General features: G+C 50.0%; 16 non-coding genes and 3 pseudogenes across 16 annotated transcripts; all 19 read right to left on the bottom strand.

Moving 5' to 3' along the window:
- Positions 1-197: 197 nt before the first annotated feature.
- On the bottom strand, positions 198-316 carry LOC123183602 (5S ribosomal RNA). The gene has a single exon (XR_006492664.1). It is a non-coding gene; the product is annotated as a 5S ribosomal RNA (ribosomal RNA).
- Positions 317-618: 302 nt separating this feature from the next.
- Positions 619-737, bottom strand: LOC123183684 (uncharacterized; annotated as a pseudogene).
- Positions 738-1039: 302 nt separating this feature from the next.
- Positions 1040-1158, bottom strand: LOC123183499 (5S ribosomal RNA). The gene has a single exon (XR_006492564.1). It is a non-coding gene; the product is annotated as a 5S ribosomal RNA (ribosomal RNA).
- A 302-nt stretch (positions 1159-1460) lies between these two features.
- On the bottom strand, positions 1461-1579 carry LOC123183556 (5S ribosomal RNA). The gene has a single exon (XR_006492619.1). It is a non-coding gene; the product is annotated as a 5S ribosomal RNA (ribosomal RNA).
- Positions 1580-1880: 301 nt separating this feature from the next.
- On the bottom strand, positions 1881-1999 carry LOC123183477 (5S ribosomal RNA). Its single transcript, XR_006492543.1, has one exon. It is a non-coding gene; the product is annotated as a 5S ribosomal RNA (ribosomal RNA).
- Positions 2000-2299: 300 nt separating this feature from the next.
- On the bottom strand, positions 2300-2407 carry LOC123183678 (uncharacterized; annotated as a pseudogene).
- Positions 2408-2707: 300 nt separating this feature from the next.
- LOC123183638 (5S ribosomal RNA) lies at positions 2708-2826 on the bottom strand. The gene has a single exon (XR_006492698.1). It is a non-coding gene; the product is annotated as a 5S ribosomal RNA (ribosomal RNA).
- Positions 2827-3128: 302 nt separating this feature from the next.
- LOC123183669 (5S ribosomal RNA) lies at positions 3129-3247 on the bottom strand. Its single transcript, XR_006492727.1, has one exon. It is a non-coding gene; the product is annotated as a 5S ribosomal RNA (ribosomal RNA).
- Positions 3248-3548: 301 nt separating this feature from the next.
- On the bottom strand, positions 3549-3667 carry LOC123183563 (5S ribosomal RNA). The gene has a single exon (XR_006492626.1). It is a non-coding gene; the product is annotated as a 5S ribosomal RNA (ribosomal RNA).
- Positions 3668-3969: 302 nt separating this feature from the next.
- LOC123183473 (5S ribosomal RNA) lies at positions 3970-4088 on the bottom strand. Its single transcript, XR_006492539.1, has one exon. It is a non-coding gene; the product is annotated as a 5S ribosomal RNA (ribosomal RNA).
- A 302-nt stretch (positions 4089-4390) lies between these two features.
- LOC123183496 (5S ribosomal RNA) lies at positions 4391-4509 on the bottom strand. Its single transcript, XR_006492562.1, has one exon. It is a non-coding gene; the product is annotated as a 5S ribosomal RNA (ribosomal RNA).
- A 302-nt stretch (positions 4510-4811) lies between these two features.
- LOC123183572 (5S ribosomal RNA) lies at positions 4812-4930 on the bottom strand. The gene has a single exon (XR_006492636.1). It is a non-coding gene; the product is annotated as a 5S ribosomal RNA (ribosomal RNA).
- Positions 4931-5231: 301 nt separating this feature from the next.
- Positions 5232-5348, bottom strand: LOC123183644 (5S ribosomal RNA). Its single transcript, XR_006492704.1, has one exon. It is a non-coding gene; the product is annotated as a 5S ribosomal RNA (ribosomal RNA).
- Positions 5349-5648: 300 nt separating this feature from the next.
- On the bottom strand, positions 5649-5756 carry LOC123183682 (uncharacterized; annotated as a pseudogene).
- A 489-nt stretch (positions 5757-6245) lies between these two features.
- Positions 6246-6364, bottom strand: LOC123183612 (5S ribosomal RNA). Its single transcript, XR_006492674.1, has one exon. It is a non-coding gene; the product is annotated as a 5S ribosomal RNA (ribosomal RNA).
- A 302-nt stretch (positions 6365-6666) lies between these two features.
- Positions 6667-6785, bottom strand: LOC123183588 (5S ribosomal RNA). Its single transcript, XR_006492651.1, has one exon. It is a non-coding gene; the product is annotated as a 5S ribosomal RNA (ribosomal RNA).
- A 302-nt stretch (positions 6786-7087) lies between these two features.
- LOC123183553 (5S ribosomal RNA) lies at positions 7088-7206 on the bottom strand. The gene has a single exon (XR_006492616.1). It is a non-coding gene; the product is annotated as a 5S ribosomal RNA (ribosomal RNA).
- Positions 7207-7508: 302 nt separating this feature from the next.
- On the bottom strand, positions 7509-7627 carry LOC123183537 (5S ribosomal RNA). The gene has a single exon (XR_006492601.1). It is a non-coding gene; the product is annotated as a 5S ribosomal RNA (ribosomal RNA).
- Positions 7628-7928: 301 nt separating this feature from the next.
- On the bottom strand, positions 7929-8047 carry LOC123183523 (5S ribosomal RNA). The gene has a single exon (XR_006492588.1). It is a non-coding gene; the product is annotated as a 5S ribosomal RNA (ribosomal RNA).
- Positions 8048-8400: the final 353 nt, after the last annotated feature.

Raw genomic sequence — 8400 nt, 5'->3', positions numbered from 1 at the left:
TTTACCACGGTTCAACCGCACCAGTACCTATTTACCATGGTTTCGACCCCTTTCAGAACACGCTTGCCGCCGCTAGACGCGTGAATAATGAGCAGCGAGCTAAAACTTACCGTAAACGTGCAAAATAATAAAACGTGCTAAACATATGTCGCGCACGTGCGTTTTCTTTTGCACGCGGCGCAAAAAAAATTAAAAACGAAATGCAACACGAGGAATTCCCAGGAGGTCACCCATCCTAATACTACACTCGCCCAAGCACGCTTAACTTCGGAGTTCTGATGGCATCCGGTGCTTAAGTGCTGGTATGATCGCATCCGACATGTTACCCCCGTCTTCGTCCCTTATGCTTGCCCCTCCCAGCTCCACTACACACACGATTGCACATTCCTTTGGCCGCTCCTGCTCAACTACGGAGACGAGTTTTACCACGGTTCAACCGCACCAGTGCCTATTTACCATGGTTTCGACCCCTTTGAGAACACGCTTGCCGCCGCTAGACACGTGAATAATGAGGAGCGAGCTAAAACTTACCGTAAACGTGCAAAATAATAAAACGTGCTAAACATATGTCGCGCACGTGCGTTTTCTTTTGCGCGCGGCGCAAAAAAAATTAAAAAGGGAATGCAGCACGAGGACTTCCCAGGAGGTCACCCATCATAGTCCTACTCTCACCGAAGCACGCTTAACTTCGGAGTTCTGATGGCATCCGGTGCTTAAGTGCTGGTGTGATCGCATCCAACATGTTACCCCCGTCTTCGTCCCTTATGCTTGCCCCTCCCAGCTCCACTACACACACGATTGCACATTCCTTTGGCCGCTCCCGCTCAACTAAGGAGACGAGTTTTACCATGGTTCAACCGCACCAGTGCCTATTTACCATGGTTTCGACCCCTTTCAGAACACGCTTGCCGCCGCTAGACGCGTGAATAATGAGCAGCGAGCTAAAACTTACCGTAAACGTGCAAAGTAATAAAACGTGCTAAACATATGTCGCGCACGTGCGTTTTGTTTTGCACGCGGCGCAAAAAAAATTAAGAAGGGAATGCAACACGAGGACTTCCCAAGAGGTCACCCATCCTAGTACTACTCTCGCCCAAGCAAGCTTAACTTCGGAGTTCTGATGGGATCCGGTGCTTTAGTGCTGGTATGATCGCATCTGACATGTTACCCCCGTCTTCGTCCCTTATGCTTGCCCCTCCCAGCTCCACTACACACACGATTGCACATTCCTTTGGCCGCTCCCGCTCAACTACGGAGACGAGTTTTACCACGGTTCAACCGCACCAGTGCCTATTTACCATGGTTTCGACCCCTTTCAGAACACGCTTGCCGCCGCTAGACGCGTGAATAATGAGCAGCGAGCTAAAACTTACCGTAAACGTGCAAAATAATAAAACGTGCTAAACATATGTCGCGCACGTGCGTTTTCTTTTGCACGCGGCGCAAAAAAAATTAAAAAGGGAATGCAACACGAGGGCTTCCCAGGAGGTCACCCATCCTAGTACTACTCTCGCCCAAGCACGCTTAACTTCGGAGTTCTGATGGGATCCGGTGCTTTAGTGCTGGTATGATCGCATCCAACATGTTACCCCCGTCTTCGTCCCTTATGCTTGCCCCTCCCAGCTCCACTAAACACACGATTGCACATTCCTTTGGCCGCTCCCGCTCAACTACGGAGACGAGTTTTACCACGGTTCAACCGCACCAGTGCCTATTTACCATGGTTTCGACCCCTTTCAGAACACGCTTGCCACCGCTAGACGCGTGAATAATGAGCAGCGAGCTAAAACTTACCGTAAACGTGCAAAATAATAAAACGTGCTAAACATATGTCGCGCACGTGCATTTTGTTTTGCACGCGGCGCAAAAAAATTAAAAAGGGAATGCAACACGAGGACTTCCCAGGAGGTCACCCATCCTAGTACTACTCTCGCCCAAGCAAGCTTAACTTCGGAGTTCTGATGGGATCCAGTGCTTTAGTGCTGGTATGATCGCATCCGACATGTCACCCCCGTCTTCGCCCCTTATGCTTGCCCCTCCCAGCACCACTACACACATGATTGCACATTCCTTTGGCCGCTCCCGCTCAACTACGGAGACGAGTTTACCATGGTTCAACCGCACCAGTGCCTATTTGCCATGGTTTCGACCCCTTTCAGAACACGCTTGCCGCCGCTAGACACGTGAATAATGAGCAGCGAGCTAAAACTTACCGCAAATGTGCAAAATAATAAAACGTGCTAAACATATGTCGCGCAGGTGCGTTTTGTTTTGCACGCGGCGCAAAAAAATTAAAAAGGGAATGCAACACGAGGACTTCCCCATCCTAGTACCACTCTCGCCCAAGCACGCTTAGCTTCGGAGTTCTGATGGGATCCGGTTCTTTAGTGCTGGTATGATCGCATCCGACATGTTACCCCCGTTTTCGTCCCTTATGCTTGCCCCTCCCAGCTCCACTACACACACGATTGCACATTCTTTTGGCCGCTCCGCTTAACTACGGAGACGAGTTTACCACGGTTCAACCGCACCAGTACCTATTTACCATGGTTTCGACCCCTTTGAGAACACGCTTGCCGCCGCTAGACGCGTGAATAATGAGCAGCGAGCTAAAACTTACCGTAAACGTGCAAAATAATAAAACGTGCTAAACATATGTCGCGCACGTGCGTTTTCTTTTGCACGCGGCGCGAAAAAAATTAAAAAGGGAATGCAACACGAGGACTTCCAAGGAGGTCACCCATCCTAATACTACACTCGCCCAAGCACGCTTAACTTCGGAGTTCTGATGGCATCCGGTGCTTAAGTGCTGGTATGATCGCATCTGACATGTTACCCCCGTTTTCGTCCCTTATGCTTGCCCCTCCCAGCTCCACTACACACACGACTGCACATTCCTTTGGCCGCTCCCGCTCAACTATGGAGACGAGTTTTACCACGGTTCAACCGCACCAGTACCTATTTACCATGGTTTCGACCCCTTTCAGAACACGCTTGCCGCCGCTAGACGCGTGAATAATGAGCAGCGAGCTAAAACTTACCGTAAACGTGCAAAATAATAAAACGTGCTAAACATATGTCGCGCACGTGCGTTTTCTTTTGCACGCGGCGCAAAAAAAATTAAAAAGGGAATGCAACACGAGGACTTCCAAGGAGGTCACCCATCCTAATACTACACTCACCCAAGCACGCTTATCTTCGGAGTTCTGATGGCATCCGGTGCTTAAGTGCTGGTATGATCGCATCTGACATGTTACCCCCGTCTTCATCCCTTATGCTTGCCCCTCCCAGCTCCACTACACACACGACTGCACATTCCTTTGGCCGCTCCCGCTCAACTACGGAGACGAGTTTTACCACGGTTCAACCGCACCAGTGCCTATTTACCATGGTTTCGACTCCTTTGAGAACACGCTTGCCGCCGCTAGACACGTGAATAATGAGGAGCGAGCTAAAACTTACCGTAAACGTGCAAAATAATAAAACGCGCTAAACATATGTCGCGCACGTGCGTTTTCTTTTGCACGCGGCGCAAAAAAATTAAAAAGGGAATGCAACACGAGGACTTCCCAGGAGGTCACCCATCCTAATACTACACTCGCCCAAGCAAGCTTAACTTCGGAGTTCTGATGGGATCCGGTGCTTTAGTGCTGGTATGATCGCATCTGACATATTACCCCCGTCTTCGTCCCTTATGCTTGGCCCTCCCAGCTCCACTACACACACGATTGCACATTCCTTTTGCCGCTCCCGCTCAACTACGGAGACGAGTTTTACCACGGTTCAACCGCACCAGTGCCTATTTACCATGGTTTCGACCCCTTTCAGAACACGCTTGCCGCCGCTAGACGCGTGAATAATGAGCAGCGAGCTAAAACTTACCGTAAACGTGCAAAGTAATAAAACGTGCTAAACATATGTCGCGCACGTGCGTTTTGTTTTGCACGCGGCGCAAAAAAAATTAAAAAGGGAATGCAACACGAGGACTTCCCAAGAGGTCACCCATCCTAGTACTACTCTCGCCCAAGCAAGCTTAACTTCGGAGTTCTGATGGGATCCGGTGCTTTACTGCTGGTATGATCGCATCTGACATGTTACCCCCGTCTTCGTCCCTTATGCTTGCCCCTCCCAGCTCCACTACACACACGATTGCACATTCCTTTGGCCGCTCCCGCTCAACTACGGAGACGAGTTTTACCACGGTTCAACCGCACCAGTGCCTATTTACCATGGTTTCGACCCCTTTCAGAACACGCTTGCCGCCGCTAGACGCGTGAATAATGAGCAGCGAGCTAAAACTTACCGTAAACGTGCAAAATAATAAAACGTGCTAAACATATGTCGCGCACGTGCGTTTTCTTTTGCACGCGGCGCAAAAAAAATTAAAAAGGGAATGCAACACGAGGACTTCCCAAGAGGTCACCCATCCTAGTACTACTCTCGCCCAAGCAAGCTTAACTTCGGAGTTCTGATGGGATCCGGTGCTTTAGTGCTGGTATGATCGCATCTGACATGTTATCCCCGTCTTCGTCCCTTATGCTTGCCCCTCCCAGCTCCACTACACACACGATTGCACATTCCTTTGGCCGCTCCCGCTCAACTACGGAGATGAGTTTTACCACGGTTCAACCGCTCCAGTGCCTATTTACCATGGTTTCGACCCCTTTCAGAACACGCTTGCCGCTGCTAGACGCGTGAATAATGAGCAGCGAGCTAAAACTTACCGTAAACGTGCAAAATAGTAAAACGTGCTAAACATATGTCGCGCACGTGCGTTTTCTTTTGCACGCGGCGCAAAAAAAATTAAAAAGGGAATGCAACATGAGGACTTCCCAGAAGGTCACCCATCCTAGTACTACTCTCGCCCAAGCACGCTTAACTTCGAAGTTCTGATGGGATCTGGTGCTTTAGTGCTGGTATGATCGCATCCGACATGTTACCCCCGTCTTCGTCCCTTATGCTTGCCCCTCCCAGCTCCACTACACACACGATTGCACATTCCTTTGGCCGCTCCCGCTCAACTACGGAGACAAGTTTTACGACGGTTCAACCGCACCAGTGCCTATTTACCATGGTTTCGACCCCTTTGAGAACACGCTTGCCGCCGCTAGACGCGTGAATAATGAGGAGCGAGCTAAAACTTACCGTAAACGTGCAAAATAATAAAACGTGCTAAACATATGTCGCGCACGTGCGTTTTGTTTTGCACGCGGCGCAAAAAAATTAAAAAGGGAATGCAACACGAGGACTTCCCAGGAGGTCACCCATCCTAGTACTACTCTCCCAAGCAAGCTTAACTTCGGAGTTCTGATGGGATCCGGTGCTTTAGTGCTGGTATCATCGCATCCGACATGTCACCCCCGTCTTCGTCCCTTATGCTTGCCCCTCCCAGCACCACTACACACATGATTGCACATTCCTTTGGCTGCTCCCGCTCAACTACGGAGACGAGTTTACCATGGTTCAACGGCACCAGTGCCTATTTGCCATGGTTTCGACCCCTTTCAGAACACGCTTGCCGCCGCTAGACACGTGAATAATGAGCAGCGAGCTAAAACTTACCGCAAATGTGCAAAATAATAAAACGTGCTAAACATATGTCGCGCCGGTGCGTTTTGTTTTGCACGCGGCGCAAAAAAATTAAAAAGGGAATGCAACACGAGGACTTCCCCATCCAAGTACCACTCTCGCCCAAGCACGCTTAGCTTCGGAGTTCTGATGGGATCCGGTTCTTTAGTGCTGGTATGATCGCATCCGACATGTTACCCCCGTTTTCGTCCCTTATGCTTGCCCCTCCCAACTCCACTACACACACGATTGCACATTCCTTTGGCCGCTCCCGCTCAACTACGGAGACGAGTTTCACCACGGTTCAACCGCTCCAGTGCCTATTTACCATGGTTTCGACCCCTTTCAGAACACGCTTGCTGCCGCTAGACGCGTGAATAATGAGCAGCGAGCTAAAACTTACCGTAAACGTGCAAAATAATAAAACGTGCTAAATATATGTCGCGCACGTGCGTTTTCTTTTGCGCCACGGAGACGAGTTTCACCACGGTTCAACCGCTCCAGTGCCTATTTACCATGGTTTCGACCCTTTCAGAACACGCTTGCTGCCGCTAGACGCGTGAATAATGAGCAGCGAGCTAAAACTTACCGTAAACGTGCAAAATAATAAAACGTGCTAAATATATGTCGCGCACGTGCGTTTTCTTTTGCACGCGGCGCAAAAAAAAATTAAAAAGGGAATGCAACACGAGGACTTCCCAGCAGGTCACCCATCCTAATACTACACTCGCCCAAGCACGCTTAACTTCGGAGTTCTGATGGCATCCGGTGCTTAAGTGCTGGTATGATCGCATCCGACATGTTACCCCCGTCTTCGTCCCTTATGCTTGCCCCTCCCAGCTCCACTACACACACGATTGCACATTCCTTTGGCCGCTCCCGCTCAACTACGGAGACGAGTTTTACCACGGTTCAACCGCACCAGTGCCTATTTACCATGGTTTCGACCCCTTGCAGAACACGCTTGCCGCCGCTAGACGCGTGAATAATGAGCAGCGAGCTAAAAGTTACCGTAAACGTGCAAAATAATAAAACGTGCTAAACATATGTCGCGCACGTGCGTTTTCTTTTGCACGCGGCGCAAAAAAAATTAAAAAGGGAATGCAACACGAGGACTTCCCAAGAGGTCACCCATCCTATTACTACTCTCGCCCAAGCAAGCTTAACTTCGGAGTTCTGATGGGATCCGGTGCTTTAGTGCTGGTATGATCGCATGTGACATGTTACCCCCGTCTTCGTCCCTTATGCTTGCCCCTCCCAGCTCCACTACACACACGATTGCACATTCCTTTGGCCGCTCCCGCTCAACTACGGAGACGAGTTTTACCACGGTTCAACCGCTCCAGTGCCTATTTACCATGGTTTCGACCCCTTTCAGAACACGTTTGCCGCTGCTAGACGCGTGAATAATGAGCAGCGAGCTAAAACTTACCGTAAACGTGCAAAGTAATAAAACGTGCTAAACATATGTCGCGCACGTGCGTTTTGTTTTGCACGCGGCGCAAAAAAAATTAAAAAGGGAATGCAACACGAGGACTTCCCAAGAGGTCACCCATCCTAGTACTACTCTCACCCAAGCAAGCTTAACTTCGGAGTTCTGATGGGATCCGGTGCTTTAGTGCTGGTATGATCGCATCTGACATGTTACCCCCGTCTTCGTCCCTTATGCTTGCCCCTCCCAGCTCCACTACACACACGATTGCACATTCCTTTGGCCGCTCCCGCTCAACTACGGAGACGAGTTTTACCACGGTTCAACCGCACGAGTGCCTATTTACCATGGTTTCAACCCCTTGCAGAACACGCTTGCCGCCGCTAGACGCGTGAATAATGAGCAGCGAGCTAAAACTTACCGTAAACGTGCAAAATAATAAAACGTGCTAAACATATGTCGCGCACGTGCGTTTTCTTTTGCACGCGGCGCAAAAAAAATTAAAAAGGGAATGCAACACGAGGACTTCCCAAGAGGTCACCCATCCTAGTACTACTCTCGCCCAAGCAAGCTTAACTTCGGAGTTCTGATGGGATCCGGTGCTTTAGTGCTGGTATGATCGCACCTGACATGTTACCCCCGTCTTCGTCCCTTATGCTTGCCCCTCCCAGCTCCACTACACACACGATTGCACATTCCTTTGGCCGCTCCCGCTCAACCACGGAGACGAGTTTTACAACGGTTCAACCGCTCCAGTGCCTATTTACCATGGTTTCGACCCCTTTCAGAACACGTTTGCCGCCGCTAGACGCGTGAATAATGAGCAGCGAGCTAAAACTTACCGTAAACGTGCAAAATAGTAAAACGTGCTAAACATATGTCGCGCACGTGCGTTTTCTTTTGCACGCGGCGCAAAAAAAATAAAAAGGGAATGCAACATGAGGACTTCCCAGAAGGTCACCCATCCTAGTACTACTCTCGCCCAAGCACGCTTAACTTCGGAGTTCTGATGGGATCTGGTGCTTTAGTGCTGGTATGATCGCATCCGACATGTTACCCCCGTCTTCGTCCCTTATGCTTGCCCCTCCCAGCTCCACTACACACACGATTGCACATTCCTTTGGCCGCTCCCGCTCAACTACGGAGACGAGTTTTACCACGGTTCAACTGCACCAGTGCCTACTTACCATGGTTTCGACCCCTTTCAGAACACGCTTGCCGCCGCTAGACGCGTGAATAATGAGCAGCGAGCTAAAACTTACCGTAAACGTGCAAAATAATAAAACGTGCTAAACATACGTCGCGCTCGTGCGTTTTGTTTTGCACGCGGTGCAAAAAAATTAAAAAGGGAATGCAACACGAGGACTTCCCAGGAGGTCACCCATCCTAGTACTACTCTC

The sequence above is a fragment of the Triticum aestivum genome, chromosome 1D (genome assembly GCF_018294505.1).
Source record: "Triticum aestivum cultivar Chinese Spring chromosome 1D, IWGSC CS RefSeq v2.1, whole genome shotgun sequence".
In the NCBI taxonomy this organism is placed as follows: domain Eukaryota; kingdom Viridiplantae; phylum Streptophyta; class Magnoliopsida; order Poales; family Poaceae; genus Triticum; species Triticum aestivum.
Note: the sequence above shows the minus strand (reverse complement) of the source record. Positions and strands in the feature narration are given on the sequence as shown.